The sequence below is a fragment of the Mesocricetus auratus genome, unplaced genomic scaffold (assembly GCF_017639785.1).
Source record: "Mesocricetus auratus isolate SY011 unplaced genomic scaffold, BCM_Maur_2.0 Super-Scaffold_100013, whole genome shotgun sequence".
NCBI lineage: Eukaryota > Metazoa > Chordata > Mammalia > Rodentia > Cricetidae > Mesocricetus > Mesocricetus auratus.
The window spans coordinates 22,015,425-22,038,732 of NW_024429196.1; the positions used below are offsets into that span (position 1 = coordinate 22,015,425).

Here is a 23,308-nt window from a genome sequence, read left to right on the forward strand (position 1 = left end):
TAGGAGACAGAGCATCAGAACTCATGGACTTTCCCTGCTTCTTGTCTGTACACCTGTGAATATGTGGGGGATGGGTGGTACATGTGGAGGCCCCAGGTTAACAGTATCTTCTTCAATTGTTCTTCACTGTAGTGTTTGACTCAGTCTCTTATCTGGAGCTCACTGATTCACATAGGCTGACTAGCTAGTGAGCCACGGGCTCTTCCTGTCCCCACTTCCACAGAGCTGAGATTATGGGCATATACCTGCCACCACCCCTCCCACAGAATCCAGGGAGTCTGTCAGACTCAGTTCTCCTGTATGCATGGCAAGTGGTCTCCTGACTGAGCCCCAGAACATCCTCTTAGTAAATGGAAGCAATGGCCATGGACACACTTCCAATCAATGCCTCCAGTTCTTTGAAGATGGCACCAGTTGTTAAACCTGAGACTTGAAAGCAGTGCAGTAACTACTCTTGAGATGAAAGCCATGTGTGGAGACAGAAGCATCTTTGAATTTAAAAAAAAGAATTCACTATTTCATATGAAAGCAGAACTGTCTTTCCCCTCAATCTGCTTCTGCATAATTTTAGTCTATTTTTTCTAATTATGGAAACTGAACAAGAAAAGTTCCAACTGCTGTTCGCATTCTCACTACTTCTCAAGGAAAGAAATAATAACTTTGAAGTCCGCATGTATGCCAGAGAAAAGTGAAACAAAGACAGGGTGTTAATTTTCTTTGTGTAAGATGTCTTTGGCACATTTCTTTCCTTTCTCTGCCCAAGTAATTTAAAAAGAGTACCATTCAAGACCAATTAAGTGGATTTGGATGGGAGGCTGTGAGTTTGCAGTTGGTGTCAAGCAATTGTGTAATTTGGCCATCAATAGTCCTTCAGCATTTAACAGTAGCTGAAGGATTAGGAATGGGACCACATTGAGAGAATCTTCCTTTGTTTCAAAGTGCTGAAAAATTTGGAGTTTTCTTCATTGTCTGGATCAAAGGTTGTCTATTTGGCAAGGAGAACACGTGGCTGATGTTCCTTGGGTACTTGGCCAGTGAATTTTGGGCACCTACTCTCAACAGCAAATTCACAATGAGTCTAGTGGAGTGAAAGAAAGGACAGTATGGCCGGAAGTAGGAAACTGAAGTCAGGACTCTGTAAGGGAGGACTGTGAATGAGGACTGGTTTTCGGTAGGCACAGATAGCAGTTTCCTTCCGTGTGTCTGTCACAGCAGCCCTGCTGAGACCAATTCCCTGGTGTTCTCTAGAGCTTGTTATTAAAGGATGTGAGAGAGCACAAGTGTATACTACTAGACAACACTGCTCTACTCCAAGCTCTACTCCTTATTTCTGAAAGTCCTCCACGGGAGCTGACTGCCTGTCTTTCAAGTTATCACCTTGGAAAGGATCTACTTCTGGGTCTTCCCTATAGTTTTCTTTTGTGCTTACCAAATAAGGGAAGTGTTCAAGTGTCTGGGGACGCTCTTCCTCAGAATAACTATAAAGTATTGTTCCCAGGTGTCCAAAAGTCAAGACAGAGATTGTGCTTATGCTCATTCATTTACTGGTTTATTTCTAGAGAGTGTGATCACTGAGTGTGGACATTTGTTTTGATTGGCTGATAGATCTTTCTGCAAGGCTTTGCTCCTTTATGTATTGATTTCCTCCTTTAGTATTTTCCCTGATTCATTCTTGGGCTCAAATTAGTTGCTTTCTAATGTCTATTGTGTTCCTGGTGACAGTGGAGTGCCAAAAATACTATCAAAGAGAAGTATGAGAAGTCAGACACTAAGAATTGAAAGAAAGGAAGAAAGAAAGACAGGTAGGTAGATAGATGATAGAAAGGAGGAAAGAAAAAAAGAACGAAAAAGAGAGAAAGACAGAAGAATGACATTTAAGACCAGTTAAATGGAGTTTGAACAGGAGGCTCTGAGTTTGCAGTTTGTATCAATCAATAATGCAATTTGACCATCAATAACTTTGAAAGGCTCTTCCAAAATGGCTGCATTTAATTGTAGATGAAGGATTAGAAATGAACCTCTGATGAAGAGTCCTTTTTTGTTTAAAAGACTGAGCTTCAGCTGCTGGGAGTTGGTTTTTCCCTTCATTGTTTGAACCAACATTTGTCAACTGGCAGTGTGTACTACCAGCAGCAAAGAGTAAAAACATCTGCCTTTAAGCAATATGGCTTGGTTTTCCATTTTCTTGGATCCTGTGTCAGACAGGGGAGTAGAATCTTCCTGGAAGCCAAAATAAATATCTTTATACTGTTAAAAAATTTCCTAAATTCTCTTCTCAACTATATCCCTCCCCCTTTCCTTCATACCTGAGTCACCTCCTCACCACATAAACATTTCTATGGGTTGGAAGTTTCAGTTATGTAAAATAATCTATATCTTTTGGTCAATGGATAATCATGTTACCTTTTCAAGAGCTAGAGAAATGTAACGTGAGGACTATAAACACCAGTTCAAGCAGAACCTCACTAGGTATTTACTGAGTCATGACTCTTCTCTTCATATTTTCATATAGCAAGTACAGTCTCCTCACAGCAACACTGGATTGGGTTGTGGGCTTAAATATCAGGCCATCCCTCTTTAGCACCTTCCCACATAGAAAATGCATAGTTCATGGCACAGAGAGCCCTATCCACATTACCTCTTATTCATGGTTGCTTAGGCATGGTTACTGCCTATTATTAGAATGTCTGTAGACCCAGCATTGGGCATATTAGCCCAATGCCCTCTCTGTTTGGTCAGCGGTTTGTGATATTATGAGATTTACCTGATTTCTATGTTTGAGTCCTATGCATCTCAATCTATGGACTTCTTCTCGGTAAACACATTTTTTTTTTCTCACAAGGAAAGGGAAGATGGTCTGTGTACATTGGAGAAAGACATTTTCACTTCCTTCTCTTTTCTATTTGATCTTGATTGATGGTGCATGTCCTTGGCCCAATCATTGCTTCAGTGAACACCAGAACAGCACAGCTGACAGCATGGAGGATGGGAAATGTGGTTGTAGATCGTGAGATGAGGAGATGCTACCTATAGGTTCCAGGAATAAAATTTTACCATTCACCAATACTACTTCCCCCAAGATCATAATCATTAGGGAAATGATAACCAGTCAAAGCCAAATGGATACCACTGACCTTCCAATGGTGGGAATGCTCATGGAGCAACCCTACAGAGAACAGCAAGGGCCTAGAGACTATGTGGGAAAGTGGAGGCTGTTGTGCCCTGATGTTATTGTAAAATGGTGCAACTGTAATGGGAAAAGAGGCACAAGCCTAAAAAATGGAATCACTGTACTATCCAACAATTTCCCTTCTGGAATTGAAAGTGGATCTTAGGAGCTTCTTGTACACCATCTTCATCACAGCATTTCAACAGCAGTGACTAGGCGTAAAACGATTCAAGCTTCCGTCAGTGGTGAGTGAATAAACTTGCAGCTCGTACATGCAATGAAATATTTTTGAGCCTTAAAAGTGAAAGAAATGTGACATATATCGTAATATGAACAGACCTTGAGGACATTATGCTATGTGAAATGAGCCACTCACAAAAATAAAAATATTATGTGGTTCTACTTATACGAGGTACACACAATAATAAAATTCAGAGGGAAAGTAGAATGATGGTTGTAGGGGCTGGAAGTTATTGGGATTAGGGAAGGAAAAAAAGACTGCTGGAAACCTGATCCCTCCATTTCTTTCTTTTTTTTTTTTAGAAACAAACCTACCCATCACCTACCTGGTACGGGCTTTATCTTTTACTACCTTTTTCTTACAGAGGCCATTCTGACTTTTTGCATTGAGCTACCCTTTGGTTTCATAGCATGATTAACAATACATTCCTCTCCTTCAAGGTAACTCACAATATTTTACATTGATGGCCTTTGTGGATGTCATTCAAATGTTGATCTGCATCACTGGATTACACAACTTCATGAGGACAGGGTCTGAGCCTGTTTTGGCCACCACAGTGGGCTGATAATTAGCTTGGAGAACTATCATAGGATATCAGTAAGTATAGACTAGATCTTGGAATTAACAAGAAAACAAAATCAAGCAGAGTACTGCATGACACTGGACAAGCAAATATGGATCAGAATGTTTGTGTGTTGCGTAGAACAGAGCCATGCTCACGTTAGTCCATCATAGTTCTAAGCTGACTCTCTTGTGTAATTGGAAACTTATTGGTACGATAAAGCAATTCATTTTCACACATGAGCTACTTGAACAAACCTGGCTGTTGAAGAGACCTAGCAAGGATTTTAAACTCGATATTTTCTGCTAAGGAAATGCAGTCTGCTTGGAAAGGAGAAAAACAGAACTACTGGGCTTTTATCCATTTACTTAGGGTACATAGACTGTTCTTCAATGGGTTCTGGGGTGTGTTCCTTGGGAAATTATCCTTCAGGTTTGCCTTTGTGTATTCTCCTTCTCATGTCTTCTTGTCATTGTTGCCTCTTTGTGCTGCATGTAGCCAGCAGAAAACCCACCTACTCTGTGATGACTTTGTTCCCTTGCTCCTCAGCACCCCCCCACTTCCTCCTCCCTTGTCTTAGCTTAGACAAAGTACACTTTATTGAATTCTTCTAATCTTTCCTGACAGATCAGTTTTTCTGGGCTCTTAATTATTCATGTGGCTCTCCCTTGAATTTCCTTCAGGCTGCTGGCTCTTTTGAGGCAGTCAGCTAGCTCGATTGAGGCAGCTCATTTATTTCCCAGGAGGTGGGCATCTGTGCTGAGGGCCAGAACCCTAAAAAGGGCAGATGGGGGGATGTCTGAGGAGGCAAGGAGGTAAGGTGTCCTGCAGGGAGAGGAGTTGGAAGGTCTTGTTTTAAAATCTGGCTCTCCTACTTAATAGTCTTCCAATTCTGGCAAAGTTTGTCAACTTCCATAGCCATCTCAATTACAATAGAAGGTGAAAAAAGGAGGAGTTCATTAATTGTTCAAGTCATCACAAATATTAAATAGTTCTGTGTCACAAGTGGTTGATCCTTGGGAACCTTTAGTAGACTTGCAAGCAGCAAGCTTTCTTTCCTCTAGCATATACCCTTCCACACGATAGCTTCTCCGTGCCTGGCCATATGCCTAAATTCATGCCACTGAATCAGCTTAGTCCTTTGAAATAAGGTTTTACAGCTAGAACACACTCAGAACAAAGCAAGGTTCCCATGAAAATTCAGAAAGAAGTTATCCATTAGAATAGAATAGGATGAAAGCCTTTTTAGCACAAAAAGCTTGTTGTCTTATTTCTAGATGATAGAATTAGCCTCCTGGAAATTCTTATCTCTCATCAAATAGTCATTCTCCAAGACAGGCACAACCAGAGCACTGTATATCTTGTGACCAAGAAAAGGACTCAATCCTGGGTAATATGGGATATTTGGCTGCTCTACAATGAACTACCTTTTCCCAAGTTCTGTAAGTAACTCCACCATAAAATTAAACCACAGACACCATTTCATTCCGGAATGATGCTATGGTCACCTCTTTCTTTAATCTGGAATTTGAAACCATTCTCTAGATGGTTTCACATTTCTGCCCCAGCCTCATCTATATGATGTCCTCCTCCCACACATGTGGCTCCTGACAGTAGCTCCCTGTCCTCTGACAGGTCTGCCCTTGCACACACATGCCTTTGCCCTATTGCTTCCTATCCACCACCCAGTCTTCAGACGTGCTTTGGTCTATAAAATCTATTAGCACAAATCCAGCTAACCACCAAATAACTAGCCAAAGGACAGAGTGGAATCCCAAGCTGCAGGTGCCTTGCAGACAGATTTATTGGTTGCTACATTGAATATTTATGTTTTAATGATACCATGTGAAAATCTACACATGAATCTTGGAATACAGCCCTGCAGTAGAGTGCCTGCCTACCATGTATAAGGCCCTACATTTCAATACCTTTCACTGAGTGGAGACAAAACTACATGGAAGAGTAGGCAATGGTGGACTTAAGTTCCTGTTGTCATGTGGCTCCTTCCCTCATACAGAGCACTGCATGCCCCATTTAGCATACAGTCCATCCCCTACAGATACTGAAGTGCAGTTGCAAGTTTCTTTGTGTCTTTCTCTCTATGAAGAAAATAGCCTTCTCTATCAAAGTCTATTGAAACCGAGACAATAAAAACTAAAGCAAGGAGATCCAGTGGCTGTCCTTGTGCCTGTGACACTAACATCTGGTACTTGTCTGATTCATTTAGGTTTCTCAACATGGGGGTAATGGCATAATACAGAAGTTGGCAAGCTTGTAAAGGGTTAGATAGTAAACATGTAGGGTATGGGGTTATCTTTGTAACTGCTCAGATTTATCCCTGTAGCGTGAAAGCAACCTTAGATAATGAGTGAGCAGAAGTGGGTTCCAATAAAATTTTGTTCATAACTGTTAGGTGTTGGGCTGCATTTGGCTTTAGGACATCTCAAATCTCCATCTAGTCCATGTGTTTTATTTTACAAATGATAAAAATGCAGAGTACATCGGTTGCTCATTTGTTACTGAAGTGATGCTACAATCTTAACTTTTCAGGGGTGGAGAGTTGGTTCAATGGTTAGGAGCACTGGCTGCTCTTCTAGGGGACTCAGCTTTAATTCACAGAAACCATATGGTAACTCAAAACCCTATGTAACTGCATTCCTAGAGGATCTAATGCCCTCCTCTGGCCTCCACAGTCACTGCATGGATGTGGAGCACCGACATACATGTAGAACACTCATCCACACAAAATAAATACTACCAATAATGTATTTAAAAAGCTTATCAATTCGCAAAAGCCTTGTACATATGCCAGCACTTCATGTTCGCATTCATTTTCACTCCAGACTCTACAAGCTCCTTTCCCTCAACTCCCAGGAACAGAACTATAATCCATTTGACTCGCACTCATGCAGTCATACATACCTTCCCCAGAAGAGTTCAAAGGTGACTGGGGATGGCAGAGAGTGCCTCCTGTGGCCATCTATATTCTGGAGCAGTAGACCTAACATTCATCTTTCTACCAAGTACTAGCCCGTGCTTGTGCTTGTGGCGATGCGTTCGTGCCCGCGAGTAGCCTTGTTCAGTCAGCTAGGATTATATTGCCCTGGCCAAAGGTGGACACAGGAAATATGTTCATCCAAGAACAGGTTTATGACTGTGTACATGACTAGGTTTCAGGAGCTCTGTTTTCCTTCTGGGGAAGTTGAGTTATGACCAGAGCTCGATCCCCTGCAAGGCCCAGCAGTTCTTTTTTGCATTTTTTTCTTACTGTCAAGAAGATACTTCTGGCTAAGCTATATAAAGATAAAAGCAGTGATAGAAAATGAAAAGCAAAAATGCTTCTTAAAAATGTTTTAGTTGAAGAAGGCTTAAAGATGACACTACCTTTCCCAGGAGATAATTTGACTAATTTATTATCCCATCTTCTGCAGCCATTTTCAAGAAAGTTAAACTATTTTGGAAGCTTACCATATTCAGTTTTGGTACGTCTTATATATGTATAAAGATATTTTCTCATTAAAATGTTAACTGTGTGTGTCTCTCTTTCTTTGAAGCTGGAGTATATGATTTTTCAGCTAGGCCAGAGGCCAGCTATCCAGCAATCTTCTTCTGTATAAGCCCCAATATCTAATTATGGGGTAATGGGTATACACAGCTGTACCTGATGCTGTATGAAGTTGTTTAAGATTTCAACTCAGGTTCTCAGGCTTGCCCAGCACTCTTACCCACTGACCCATCTCCATAGCTCCTTGTTTTATTCTGTGTAATGGAAATGGGAAGGTAGCTGCATGATGGAACATTTGCCTAGGAAGTGTAAGAATCTGTGTTTGACTTCACATATTACACACCCAAAAGGTGAATGAAGAAAGAATTCTGTATTGCTATCAACGCTCTCACCCACACTCTCTCCAGGACATTGGTCATCTATAGTCCCTGCCATAGACAGATTTTGCAGACTGTGTCCATTCACATCTCCTGGCCCCTGACACCACTGGATAAAGGTTAGCTCAGGGAACAGACAGTACCTTTGTGTCTGTCTAGGAAGTTCCTGCATTGGGAGGTGAGCCAAGTGGATTCCTTAGTCCACTGGAGACTGGAGCACTGAGTTGAAGGCAGATGCTGAAATGGAAAGTTCAGCAAATACAAGGACAAAAATGACCACAGTAGGCCTCTTCTTTGAATCCAAAAGAACAAAACAAAATATTTTCTCTTGATTTTCAGTTCCTTAATCACTTTTTATTAAATTGGAGTAAGTTAGATCTGTAGTGTAAGCTGAATATTTTGTCCCAGTATTTTAGGACAAAAAGAAACCCTCCCTATACATAAGGATTCCACAGTGGCATGATGTAGAATCATAGGAAAGTCCCCCATGCTCCTACATGCCATAGAAAGATTACAAAATGCCAGCCCCAAGTTGGTGTTGGACTGCTTCATTCCTTCCCTTCATGTAAACTTATTAAAGGCCCTGAGTCTGTAGAGCTGAATCCTCCTTGGCATCAGTATTTTAGGAAGGGAGGAAGGAATCTTATCACTAAAAAATGCTGTATATCAAATTTGTTTCTGCCTCTGCTAAAAAGCCAGAATCCTCACTTAGACCTCAGGAAGTTGCCAGCCTGGATTGCAGGTCCTCAGGAATCCTGCTGAGTGATGCCAATGACAGACCCAATCATAGCCACTCTCGGCACACCTGAGCCCACCGTAACCTTCCAGTGGTTTCAGGAATCAGATGGGCGCTGATATTTAACAAAGCGGTGGTTTTGAGAAGAGCACAGCAGTGAACCTTACTGAGTGAATTTTGGCTGTGGTGACCTGTGGATAAACAGTGTCAGCAGGTTAATGAGATGCGAGGATGCACTTGCTGTTGTGCAGAAAAGCTTTGTGTCTTTATTGGGCTTTGGTTGTTGTTTCTAACAGTACAAACCTCCATTTTCGCTGGCTCACTCCTTTGGATATGGTTGAATTGGAGCCCATTTCTGTTGTGATCATGAGGGCAATATGAAGGGTCAGTGAACTATGGGGTGCGATATTGTGTAGAAATATTGCACTCAGCATAAATCCACAGGCCTGGCCTTATTGTTTCATCTGCCTCCAGCCATGTGGACATGAAGGACACTTAATGTTTGCTAGCTTGTCTTTTTTATTAGTCCACATGAGACCATGAGTACCTCTAGCCTGCAGAGCCCTGATGGCTAGCATCCCTAATGGCTTAAAGCAAAGATACAACAATTTCTTTTTATTAAAAACTGGAAATTATACACTGACCACAAAAGACTATATCACATATATTTGCAGCTTAAGGGAAAATAAGTAAGCATTAGTGTACCTGCCAGTCTGCCAAGGACCAGTACTGGTAGCACACAATGGTTATCCCTGCCTTATATCACCTCCTTTGTCTTACCTGAAGCAAAAAAATAGCTTCCTAAGGAGTATGATGTTAGTCTGTCTTATGTAAATTGTACCTTTACTTTTCTTTCTTACATTTTATGAACTTTTTTTACAAGAAGACATCATACACCAAAATTAGCTAGACCTAAAGTCTACACATCTCAATGAACAGTTAGGATAGCCTTCTGAAGCTATGGAGCTCCACAATAGATTCTATGCTTTCCTTATTAAGTATATTTCCACATACTTAACCACCACTAAAAATGAAAACTAAATTACAGAATAAGAACTAGACAAACAGATTTATATCTCTTTTATAACCCATGTTCATTATTTGCATTCCATCCTTGCCCGTCCCCCAATGGTCTTTCTTGCTCTCTTTTCTACATTATTATATTGAACCACTTTGGGAGACAGTTGTAGTGTGTGTGTAGGATCTCCAAATAATATATTTGATATTGCCTAGTTATGGAATCCTGTGTTTGAGTCCTTCCTTTACTTCTTTATTTCTCTGTGTGTTTGTGTGCATAACCTATGTGCACTTCATGTAAAGGACAGAGGACAACCTTGGTGTCATATCTCAGGCACTGTCTATCTTCCTTTTAATTTCTTTGAGACAGGTTGTCTCACTGACTCAGAACTGGCCAATTAGTCTATATTGCTGGCCAGTGAGCTCCAGGGATTCATCTGCCTCTACCTCCCTAGCCTGAGCTCTTTCTAATGTGGGCTTTGGGGATGGAACTCAGGTCCTCAGACTTGTAAGTCAAGCACTTTCTGAGTGAAAAAAAATCTCCTTTCTTCTTTGTCTTAACATTGAGCTTCCTTTGTATTAACAGCAATGTTCAGTTAAGAATGTGCCATAATCCATTCACTCTACTGTAGATGCAAATCTAGACCGTTTCCAGAATTTTACCAGTAGGACCATGCTATTTAAACATTCTTAAATGTGTTTCCTGGTAACTAAGAGCATGAGTTTCTTTAGGATTCACTCTAAAGAGTAGGACTGACTGATTTTATCTACTGAGGCATGCTCTGTGTTAACAGACATTATAGTTTAACTAGCAGTGGGCAGGCAGTACTCTTTTTTGTTCGTATTTTAGTTTCTTATATCTTTATCCAAACGTATCACCCTGATAGTGTGAAATGATTATCTCACTTGAGGGTTAGATAATTTTTACCAATTGTCTAACTATCAGTAAGTAGGCTGTTTTGTTCATAGGATTATCTTCACATAATCCAGTTTTGTCTTTTGCACATTTCCTACCTCTTGTCTTTTTCTTATTAATTTTATTAGTTTGGTACATTCTTGTGATTCTTATATTCTGTTAGTTATAAATACAACACTTAGTTTGTATTTTCACTCTTCTGAACACAAAGTCTTGATCTAACTAAAATCAAATTTATAATCTTTTCTTTACAGATTATGCTGCCATGTGTTGTTTAATGTATTCAACATTATGATGAACTTCTATTCCTTCTAAAGATTTCCTCATTTTCCCTGTTGGAGTTACTGAAGCTCGCCTGACTTATTTTTATACATGGGTGAGGAAGGGAGGCTACTTAATTTCTTTCTTGTGGAAAGTCTACACCATGAATGAATTGTCTCTCTTCCCACTCCCTCTGTGTCCTCTGTGGTCAATCAAAGATCTATACATCACACAAGCATTGCAGAAAACTCTGTTCCACTAGTCCATGTCCTACACCTGTGCCAATATAGCCTAAATCTGTCTGTATGATGTCTTCAGGACACCTCTCCTTCCAGGAATGTCTTAATTGTCCCTGTACCTTTGTTTCCAAATACCTTATTTGGAATCTTGAATTTAAATATGCACCAGGTTTGAGAGAGTGACACTTTCACTGTTGGACTCTAAGTTATGAACTATTTAGCTATTAATTTAGCTAACTAAAGTCTTTCATTGATGTTTTCTTACTTTCTCCATTAAGCCCCTACATGTATTTTGATTTGTTCCTGTGACATATACGTGCATCAGTGTCTTCCAGTTGAGTTGTGGCAAAGCTAACTTTGATATGCATTCTTTAAAACTGAATTTTGTAAGTTATTTAAATTAATCCTTTAAATTTTCTATTAATAGTTCACGAATTCTTTTGACTTCTCTATCAATGGCCAGTGATCACTACTTTTTGACATTTGGTCCTTCGTTTAAAGTTTCAGTTTTCACATATATGTCCATTGTCGTTTTTATATCATATATGTTCATATGTGATCTTCCTTTGCTCACTGTGACCTCCAGTAAGGAGTAATGATGGTAACAATACTTAGCTTGTTCCCAATTTTAAATGTTATGCTCATATTTTTCCCTTAAATGTATTATTTTCTAAATGCTTTTATGTACTAATATTTTGTTCACTTAATAGGATAATGAAATGCCCTTCTATTCCTAATCTGCTAGGGTACTGTATCATGAATACATGCTATATTTTGCTAAGTTATTATTATTAACTTACAGGTCCAAAGACAATGAGAAGATTTTTTTATACTTTAAGCTACTAATGATGGAACTTTCCCTGTTCAGCCAACTCTTCATTCTTGATATAAAACCAAGGAGATATGGTGGGGAGACTTAAAATTTTTACATTTATTTACTTGTGCATACTTGTGTATGTATGTAGTAGGCCTTCTAATCCACTAATATGGGATGCCTTTCTAATAATGTGTGTCTTTTAAAAAAGGTTTTCTTCACTAATTTTGTCTTTAATTGTACATTCTTTCACATCACTGGCTGTTTATTCTTAAGTATTTCATTCTTTTTGATATTACTAGCAATAGGATTATTTTCTTAATTTTCTTTTCAGATAGTTCATCGTTAATATCCATAAATATGCATCGCCTTTGTACACTGGTTCCACGTCTTTAATGTATTCATTTATTAATTCTAAGAGATTTTATTGATAGAATATTTAATATATGCATATATACATATGATCATGTTATTTTCCTTTCTGATATGAGTGCTGGCCTTTTGTTTTGCCTAATGACTCTGGGTCATGTTATGAATTTTGTCCCTTGTCCTTGTTCTTAGGTGAAAATATAGTTTAATGTTTGACAGTGATTATGGTGTTAGCTGTGGGCTTTCCTTATATAAACTTTATTATACTGAGATAAATTGCTTATACACCTAGTATTGTCAAAGGCAGCCCACAGAATTAGAAGAAAAAAACTAAAAACAGTAGATAATAAGTGAGTAACGTCCAAAATATGTAAGAAACTATCCAGATAAAATAGAGATAATAAAACTAACAACAGTTCAATTGAAGATGGAGAGAGGATATAGAAAGAAACTTTTCTAAGAATTATGGAATTTGTTCAGCATCACTAACCACTGTAAATATAAGCCAAAATAACACTCAAATATCACTTCACATTACAATGATATTTAAAGAAAAAGCAGAAACAAAACTGATGTGGGGCTGGAGAGATGGCTCAGTAGGTAAAGTGCTTGCTGCTCAGCAAGAGGACATGAGTTCAGATCCCATTACCTACATAAATAGTTGTGCATTTTGGCCCATACCCTGGCAGTGTGTAGCATAGCAGAGACAGACAGTTGCTAGGGGCTCCTAGACCAAGCAGTTAAGTTCAGGGTTAGTGAGAGAACCTGTTTAAAAAAATATAGGGAGTGATAGAGGATAACGCCCAAAGGTGAACTCTGGATTCCATAGGCACACACACAGGTTAGCACACCCACACAAGTGTGCACATCAGCACACACACACACATCTCCACAAAAGTAAATAATACACAAGTAAATAGAATCTAAAATGTTGTGCACCAAGCATAATAGTATATAGGTGTATTCTCAATTCCTAGAAGGCTAAGGCAAGAGCATTGTAAATTCAGTCCTAGTCTGGGCATAAAGTAAGAATCTGTCTCAACAAAACAAAACAAAATGGGCACTTAAAATTCTGTTGATAGTGTCAATCTTATGTTGTCTTCTTTAAATAAATAAATAGATCTTTAATGTCAAAAATAGGTGGACTAATGTAAACTCCTATGAGAAGCAGTCAGGGAAGGTCACCCCATTTCCACAGCACAGCACTGCTTCCTTGATCTCTTGGGGGGGTAGGTTAATACATGCAATGGTTTGCGTGGCCTTTGGGAAATCTAACCATCCTATATAGAATGTGACATATTTCCTGTTGTATGCTAAGTTGTGATCAGATTGGAACAGATCTGTTTACCTTTCTCAGTTTATCCCAGTTTCATTCAAGCCATATCAGTGTCCTCTTGGAGGACTATGGACTTAAAGTAAAATAGGACTTTGCAATTTCTCTTTGGAAGTAATGTAGTATCACAGGGCTTCCTTATGGCGAAGTTGGGCTGCAAGCTTCCTTATGCTCAGTTCTTAACTACTCATTAAAACAGTCCATGACACTCTCACATTTCCTAGAAAAAAATAATGATAATGAAAGTGCTGGTGAGAGAGGATGTGTTTCTCTTCTCACGCCCATATCTTTCCATCACCCTGTCTTCAGGGTAGAAAATCTTTTCATTTAGAGAATCAATTTCTCCGGAAAATTGATTTGAAAATGGATGATACACGCCTAAGGTCTCCACGGGAGTCTGGGGGGCAGTTAGTTTAGGAGACACTTTGAGCTTCTTGGATAGGTGCTCTTTTGTCATTTTTGACATTCCAGAATTATTGTCTTAACACCTGATGTCTCTCAAACCTAGATTTTACCCATTTCCCAGGTGTTTGCAAAAATGAGCCCAGGAACTGGCAGAGGTGGATCTTAAGAAGGTCAGGTATGCTGCTTCAGTATGGGAAGGAGTCCATAGCAAGACAGGGACACAAGGCAGGCAAGAAAGGGCCAATTTAAAGACAACTATCTTGGCAAGAGGAACAATAGCATAGAGTTGACAGTGGCTACCACCATTCGTGGGTCTGAGATGCTAGGTAGTGGCACTGTTTGAAGCCTAAAAGGCTATAGTTCATCATCTCCTAAGATATTGATAGGTCTTTAGAAAAAAGTATGCAAAAGGCGCTGTCAACTAATAGTCTAGTCAGAAATGCAGTTGGTGACTTGTTGGTGCCAAACCAGGTCTATAGTTCAGGGCATAAACAGAAAGGAAACAGAGCCTTTTTCTCATAGTAGGCCTACATCAATGACTTTTGAGAACATGAATGTGTCACAGGGAGGTGTGCATGGGACTTGAGGGAAGAGCTTTCTCTCTTTTGGAGTGTTGTTAAGGACCCACCTAACACTATAGAACCTTAGAACATCTTGGAATTCTCTCTAAAAAGCATGGTATTTATAATGCCACAAGCCATGTGAGTAAGTCCTCTATGTCTTTGGTAGCTCCTTAGTATGAATGCTTCATGTCTGGCTTTCCATAGACTTCCTTACCAAGAACTTTCCTGGTTCTCCCTCCACCAGTTCTTATGGTTTCATTTCTTCCACCACAGCAAATAAAAAATTTTATAGGTTATAAAATGGCTTTAATTGATCCCCACCATACACATACATATACCATCCAGGACAGGATGGAATGTGGCCAGGACTGTCCCCAGAAAAGCATTAAGGTTACAGTTGCACCAAAACAAATCTGCCACCACAAAACTGCTATGCCATCTCTATCCCACATGGGTTAAAAATCATAAATATTTACATACTTCCCTCTCTTTCATAGAGCCTCACTGTCCAGGGACACCCTCCCATGGAGACAGACTAGGCATGGAGTTATGTGTTTGGGAAGGGCAGTTAAGGTCTGGGTCAGCTCCCCCCCCAACCTGGGCTGAGTCAAAGGTGAACAAAAAGCACAATTTTAGTCCAAAATCTGAAGGCGGGAACCTCTTGAAGGTTTTAGACTTCTTTCACTAAGCAGGTCAGGTAGAGGCGGGCCACTCTGGGTTCCACCTGCAAGATGGTCACCAAGAAGGTGGTGTAGAGTGAAGGAAACTAAGAAACTTGGAGTATACACACACCATTGATCTTATCACTGCTACAAAAGTTACTTAAAACTATATCTCCTGCATATAAAGGGAAAAAAATTAAGGTATTTGGTCAAGTGGAAATATTGCTAGGCACAGTGTCAATGACTGTACCAAAGAGAATACAAATGTCACATGAAGCTTAGCAGCTAAGCATGGCCTGGGCCCTCTGGATTGGCCAGAGGCACGGGAGAACCATGTCACTTGACTATAAGAGTGAGGTGGTGGCTCCAGCTCTTGTGGAGCACATGCGGGCCACCTGGTTCACCTGCAGGTTGAGAGACAGACCTGGGTAGCCTGTGCAGATGGGTGTGCTCTGCAATGCAGGCTGATTTTGCAAGATAGAAGAAGGCAGCTGTGTTCCGTGGTACCACAGTGGCTTCACTCCTGGGCCCCTCAAGGCATGGTGCTGGGCTTGCCAGGGCCCCTGTGGCCCAAGCCATTTTCTACTGTGGCAAGATGGTCTAGATACACTTACAATGAGAAAAAATGTAAACCTCTCTCATAAAAAATTCTCTGGTCTGTAAAGTCACTTCAGCTACTTTTCAAAGTGGCTTTTCTGGAAAGCCACAGGTCCATGGGCTCCTAAATGATAGGCTTGGGGAAGGACACACACAAGGGTGCCCCTTGCCTAGGTTGTAGTTGTGCAGCTCCAACAGTGCGTGCACGACCCTTCCTCAGAGCACACTTGAACTGGTGCCATCTTGCAGTCCTTCTGGAAGAGCTTGAAGCCCTTGACCATGCCACTGGCTCTTCAAGTCCTCCTTAGACACCAAGGGTGGGAGGTTGGAAAGGTGCAGGGTAACTAAGGGCAGGAAGATGTTCTGGAAGTTCTTAGGATCCAGCTTCTTGAAGCAGTATAGCAGTTAGCTGCCATAGTTTTTAGTTGGGCCCAAGTCCTCCTGGCCCTCATGGGGAAGCCTCACACTCTGGGGCATAGACAACAGATAATGCACACTGGCTTCCCATGCAGTTTGTGTCTGTTCAGGTGGCTCCTGCCTAGCTGGGCCTGGTTGCCATGTGCTATCTGCATCATTGTGCTCTCCTTGTTTACACACCATAGACATAGAGAAGAATAAAGAGGCTTTAGAATGGGAGTCGGGGTTCAGGTTATTGATTAACAGGATGTAATTCCCGGCACCAGCCAGGCCTAGGATGGCAATTGGGACTGTTCTGGCTCCAGTTGCTACACATAGGATAGCCAGAGGGGCCATCTCTCTGTGGATGTTAGGAACTGAGAGGCAGAAGGTTACAGCCCTGGTTAGGTTCAGCATCCCTAGCTGTCTCCAGTGGGCAGGTCCAGGGGGATGTAGTGTCTGCTCGTGTCGTTGAACCTGATGTTGAGGTTGGTGAGCTTGGAGAAGCAATGTGCAGCATACGGCAGGCTTTGTAGGTGTTCTAGCCATCGAGTGACAGGTCAGCACCTGGAGCTGGTTGTTCTTGATAAATGTGATAATCCTGAGAATGGTGCTAAATTTAGAGAAAGTCTGGTACTGCACACCCAGGGTCACTGGGTAGAAGAGGTTTTCCATGGTGATCCTGAGCGTGGGGCTCAGGCCTGTCATGGCTGTTCCCACATCCTCAGCCTCAGTGGGATCAGTAAAGGCCAGGCATCCCAACTCCAGAGTCCATGGCCTTAAGACCCTCCTAAGCATCCACATAGTTGATCAAGCTGTTGCCCTGAGCTCTTTGACTCTTTGAGGTTGGAGAACTGGATGTAGATGGGTTGTCCACACAGCGCAGGGCTCCATTGACTGTAGTAGCTAAACATGGTGTTGGCAACCCCTTCTGTATTTGTCTTGATGAAGGACCGTTTCTTTCTTTCTAGTCTGAGGAGACTGTTGACCTTCCCTATGGAAGGGCAACCCTGGAGAGCTGACCTTGCCCTTGGTGACATCACTGAGCAGCTTCACATCTGAATGACTCTGGAAGGGACCCCTGCACAACTGTCTCCTTTCAACTTCTTGCTGTCATTCCCAATGGCTTCTGAGGCTGAACTGCTGTTCTTGATGACAGGGCTATTTCTGACACACAAAAAGACCTTGTGAGATCCTGGCTTTACTGTACCTATGGCTATCTCTGGGAGGATGCACACAAAGAAAACCCAGGGGGACAGACTGGAGGTGGAGCAATCCCAAATAGAATGAAGATTAAAGTTTTTCCATTTTCTTCATTCTAGGGAAGGTTAAGGCTCCCAAAGGACCCATTTTGAACAATTCTGGACATTTTAGGCAGGGGTCTTCCAGTCTCTTGCTGGAAAAGACAGGTGCTGAACTTTGAACTTCATGGTTGTGAGCTCCAGACTCAGCAAGGACTAAAGAGTCATTGATTTCTCTTCATGTGCAGTTCTTTCCCCATTTGGATCATTGCACTTTCCAGGCTCATGATTTCCCAGGTCAGTAATTAAGAGAGAGGAGCCTGCAAATGAATTAATGCTCATTCAAGACATTATACTTTTTATAAGAAATTATGCTTATGATGAGAAATTATCAAAAAAATCAGTTAATGCTAGATCAAGAAATTGTAAAGGCTCGGGGCTAAGCTGTAAGACTTGTTTGGAGCAGAGCTTGGCTCAGGAACATGGGTGTATATTATTATTCCTGTGGACTGACTTTCAGAGAAACCCTGAAAGATTATTAGGTGTGAACTGCATCAAAACTGAAATATCCAGGCTCCCTCTTTTTGATGGAATTGAGAGTCTGAGCAAAGACATTTTCAATGAATATTTGTGATTTCTTTTCTTCCTCGTCCCTCGAATCCACTTACCAAGTGGAAGAAGAGGGGGAATACTTCAATGAGAATCCCAGTGCTTTATGAAAAACAAAATGTGGGAGGGTAATTTCTGATCTCAAATCAGCATGTAATGTCTGTGGAGATTCTTAACAGTCCTCTTACCACGCTTCTCAGCTCTCATATTTTGGAAACACAAGTTCTTTCATGGTTATACCATCGTATTTTTTAAAGGTTTGTGTGTGTGTGTGTGTGTGTGTGTGTGTGTGTGTGTGTGTGTGTGTGTGTGTGTAGGTAGCTATGTGAGTGTCTGCCACCGTGTGTGGGTACAGGAGCCAGAAGAGGGCGCCAGAACCCTGGAAGCTGAAGTTGCATGTTGTTATGGGCTCCCTGGTGTGGGTCCTGGAAATTAACTCTAGTCCTCTGGCAGAAAAGCTGTAAGACTTCTTAACTTTAACTGTTGAGCCATCTCTCCAGCCTCTCCCAGTGTTTTTCACTAGATATGGCTAAGTCATACCTATTCAGACCCAAACATCACTACCATTGTGGCAAATTTAAAATCTAATCCATAGACTTCCAATTAGCTGGCTCTGATCTTGAACCCCAAACTAAATAACCTCAAAGAGTTCCCATTGGTAGAATGGGAAGTACAAAGTAATTAATATGTGATAAGTAAGTACAATGCGGGGCCCTAAGGAATATTTAACACCTAGAATCTTGTATAGATCCCGCCCCAGTCTTGAGGTATGTTGCATCCACTTCACAGATAGTCAAGTGAGTTGACTTGCCCATTAATGGTTTACAGATACTGAAATGGGGAGAAAGTGGATTCTTGAGTGTGACAGAGATTTTCTAGCCTCCAGTGAGCTTAACTCACAAGTTAGGATGCCCAAAACTCATAGTCATGCAAAACTTCTGCTGAGACAATGGTCCTGGATTCTTTTTAGAATACGTTTCATGGAGCAAAGGGACGCGAGGGTTTAGAAAGGAATTTATTATAGGTGTGTAGATGCAGACTTAAAGCAATTGGAGCTCCTGTGTGATCATAGTGGGAAGACCACTGAACTGCTAGTTTAGTGGCTTTTTATAAGACTTATGACAATATGGGTGGAGGAATGTTGAGGAGCTGGTCACTTCAGCTGATCCACCCTACAGGTGTCTGTATGCCTCTCTATCCCAATTTGTCTTGGCTGGAATTTTGGCCACAATATCACATGAAGCCACCAGGAAGCTGTATAAAAGGAGGAGAAAGATAAAAAGAAACCAGATGGGGAACTAGAACCTCCTAGTACTCATGGAATTTCTGGCTCATGACCTTGACAGAACTAAACACTTTTAGGCCAAGGACAAGAAGAGAGGACCCTGTCCCTAAACTGCCTAACCAGTTTCTATCCTGGTCTCATCACTAGAATGTTGTAGAAATGGGTGACCATACAGTGTCCCTCTGACTTTGTCTCTTTTCTGTGATACCAAGGGCTACAAGTTGCCTTGCCTATGAAATCCTGTACAATTCCACTGAGTTATTGGGAAAGCCTTCCTTAAAGCCTCCTGTGGTGCAGGGCATCCCCCTTCAACACAGCTCTATTTGCTGGCATTTCCCATCTGTACCGTTTCTCCTGAATAACACTGACAGCCACTGGCATGTTCTGCTTGGAGTCCTAGTGAGGCTCTTAATCCAAGGGAGGGCTTTGTGCATACAGAAGGGGGACTCAGCCCAAGACAAGCAGCAAGGGAAGACGAGATCCTGCTGACACATTCATCTTGGAGGGTCTGTAATAGTCTCAGCTAGATGCTCTATGTCTGACCCTCTCTCTCTATAGCTGCAACATTTAGCCTCAAATACTTAGGTTATGAATAACTCAGAATTAGCATATCGAAAGCATTCTTCCATTAAAGAAACAGTTCACTCTTTACCTTTTATAGTCAGGCTCTATGCTGGGTAAAGATATTAATTTCCTATAGTATGGTTTCCACTCTTGACTACCACCTAGTGCTATGTTGCTGTATTACAGAGGAGGGGGTTTGCCCCTTTCTCCTCTGTGCATAAGAAGGAATTTCCAGGAGAAAAAGCACTGGGGAATGCCATGTAGTAGGATGAATAGGAGTTTTCTAGGAAGGGAAGGGCAAATTATGTCTAGAGATCTATTGCGTATAGCATGACTTCTTCATGAGTACATCTAGTACCCCACTGAATGTGGTGGCTCACTTTATAACCTCCATTCCTGTGAGACTGAGGTAGGAAGAGCCATAGGTTCGATGTCATTTTAGGGTACACAGTGAGTTTCAGACCAGTATGTGTTATAACATGAGACCCTGTCTCAAATCAACAACAAAATGACCATCACTACTCCATAGGTATTTTTGCTAAAGATTCTAATGTGTTTAGCCAATAACAAGACTACGTCATTGATTTGTATCGTCACTGTTGGTACAAATTCAAGTTACTTCCATCATCATTCAAAGTGTTATTTGACTTTAAGTTCACATAAGAATGGTCCATTTAGTGGTAATCATAACTGTCACAGTATTGGCCACCTTAGCAACCTCAATTGCATAGCTACTGTCCCCAGCATCTTTGGTGTTAGTGATGCAACCTCATTTAAATTTTACAACAGTGCAGATAGTTGAATCTTCCTGCCCATACTTTTCAGGTGAGAGGACTGACAGGGCAAATACAGTGGCACACTTTGGGCTTGCCATTACTAACCAGTTACTAGTTTGAGCAACAGCAAATCACTTAACTAGCTCAATGTCAGTTTCCTCTCCAGCAAGGTGGGAAATGATTTTAGTACTATACTTATTCATGATGTATCAAAGGTTGTAGCAAGACAATCTGGGTTCATTCTTTGGCTCAGCTCTTACTTCCATTAGGAGTCCCAGTGAAGAAGAGATGTGTTTATTTTTTACTGTTATCATAGGGATTAACTTGCCTAGGATTAGTGTTGTTTAATCTGACTCCAAAATGTACTTAGGTGGTATAAAAACAGAACCAATGTCTGGGAAAATTTACAGAATCAACCAAGTTACTGAAGCACCACATGTCATACATAAACAAATGGAGGTCAACATGACATGCAATCAATGAATTCTTGTCACTTTGATGCAGTGAGGAACTGGGTTGGAACATAAGAGAAAATACTGAAGTGTTGAATACAAATATATGAATCAGCTTACAAAATTCCCTTGTTTGGGTTTTTTAATTGTCTATTTCCTCTGATACTTGCCCCATCACTCCTGTTCATCTTTATGTGGAATACAAATATATATGGAAAAGATATTAAAATAAGCTTGTAATTAGATAGGCTATATAATTTCTTTACTTTTTCCAATTTTCAAGTGTATGTACATGCTCTTTCTTTAACATGTGTATGGATATGTATTAGAGTGCATATAGAAGCCTGAAGTTGACATTGGGAAACATCCACAATCATTCTTCTACCTTATTTAACAAGGCAGAGTCTCTCAATCAAACTCAGAATTTGCCCATATGGCTAGTCTGGCTTGACAACTTGCTGTGAGACTATCCTATCTTTGCCTTTCCAGCCTGGAATTAGGAGTGAGTCTACACATACACCCAGCATTTATGTGGTTTTCTGAACTTAAGTCTTGTACTGGAATTGACTGGTTTTATGTCAATTTGACACAAGCTAGAGTCATTAGAGAAAAAGGAGTTTCAATTAGGCAAATACTTCCATAAGATCCAGCTTAAGGGTATTTTCTTAATTAGTGATAAATGAAGGATGGCCCAACCCGTGTTGGCCTGAGCTCTGTTGACCTGTCAGTTTATTAATTGTTCTTTACTTTGCTTTTTGTTTTACAAGTAGCCCAAAACATTTTTGGGGGACTCTTGTTCATCAGTCAGCCTTGCAACTAGTAAGTAAAGATATTCTCCTCAAAGCTGGCTCCCAGGCTGTTAGAATTTGTTTCCCTCTCTGTCCCTCTCATTTTAATCTACAACTTCTCCATGGGTTTAGCAGAGACAATTATTCATTTTATTTGAGGACTTGCCTGGAGCCTTTGGGGAGGATGGATGAATCACAGCTGCTGGTCAGTCTTGTCCACCACACCAGCAAGAGAGTTAACTAAGAAGGCTGTAAGCTTCACTTGGAACAGGTGGCCACGTGTCACCAAGGATAGTTATGATGTGGCCCAACACAAACTCATCAGCTTTCTTTAAAACTTATGATTTGAGGTAAATTTTTGTAGCCATGTAATTCTTTTAGTAATCATATAGTTCTTGAGAATTAACTTATAGATGGTGTCATTTCACAATATTAATAGGTTGAAAACATTTGAACTAGTTCCTAATATCTTGAGAAGGGGATTTTCAGGCTCTTGTGGATATTCTCATGCACAGCTCTTCTAATTATTGATTAACTTGATTTGTGTTCCCTGTGACAACTCATCTAGGTCAGAATCAAGCCAGCAGAGGTTATATAGACTCATAACAGGACAGGTGAATTGCATAAGGGCTAAGGTAACTTACAAGGTCCATGAATCTTAATGGATGCAGAGTTTATACTTCTGAAGTATAGCTTGATGTTTGTTACACAAACTGGCAAATTTGATGCTACTACATTTTGCCAAAATTGTATTCATTTGCTATCACTATCATGCAGAAGACTACATATAAATTCATTTTTCCCTTCTCTGGAGCCTAGGAATCTGAGATCAGAGTGTCAGCTGGGTTGATTTCCTTCTGAGCCCCTTCTTTGTCTTGCTGAAATCCATCCTCATGCAGTGTCTTCAGATGGATTCTCTATGTAGACATCTTTGTTCTGGTCTCTTCCTCATTAAATGAAACATGTCAGATGGCATTAGGACCCACTCATGTGCCCCCATTGTAACCTCAATCACTTCCATCACCTTTTTAAAGAACTTACCTCAAACTGAGCCAAATTGTGAGGTAGGGGAGCCAGGTCATCAACGTGCAAACTCTGAATATAGAGTCAATTCCATAGGAATAATAAATGTTGTTGGGGTTGGTTTATCTAAAGGAGCAAAACTCATCAAACTTGCAACTTAATTGTTCTCAAATTAAGGATGAGAGTTGGCTATGAACTTTCATCAAAATTCATCTCCCTAGAGTCCCTTAGAATCCATAGACCTAGGTGTTTTGAAATACTTCTATAGGAACAAAGTGTTTGACAGAAGAGTAGAATGAACTTAATAACTTCCAGAAAAAAAACCCAGAACTGTGAGGTAGCAGGCCGCCTTGATGCTAAGGTTCCAGGAAGGTGGCCTGCTCCCTCCTTGCCCTTGTCTACCTGTCT

At 40.8% G+C, this 23,308-nt stretch overlaps 1 protein-coding gene and 1 pseudogene across 1 annotated transcript in view; one reads left to right on the forward strand and one right to left on the reverse strand.

Moving 5' to 3' along the window:
* Frmd4a (FERM domain containing 4A) overlaps window positions 1–23,308 on the forward strand; it is a 574,646-nt gene that overhangs the window by 19,735 nt on the left and 531,603 nt on the right. The window lies entirely within an intron of this gene.
* Window positions 13,392–19,678, reverse strand: LOC110342950 (annotated as a pseudogene).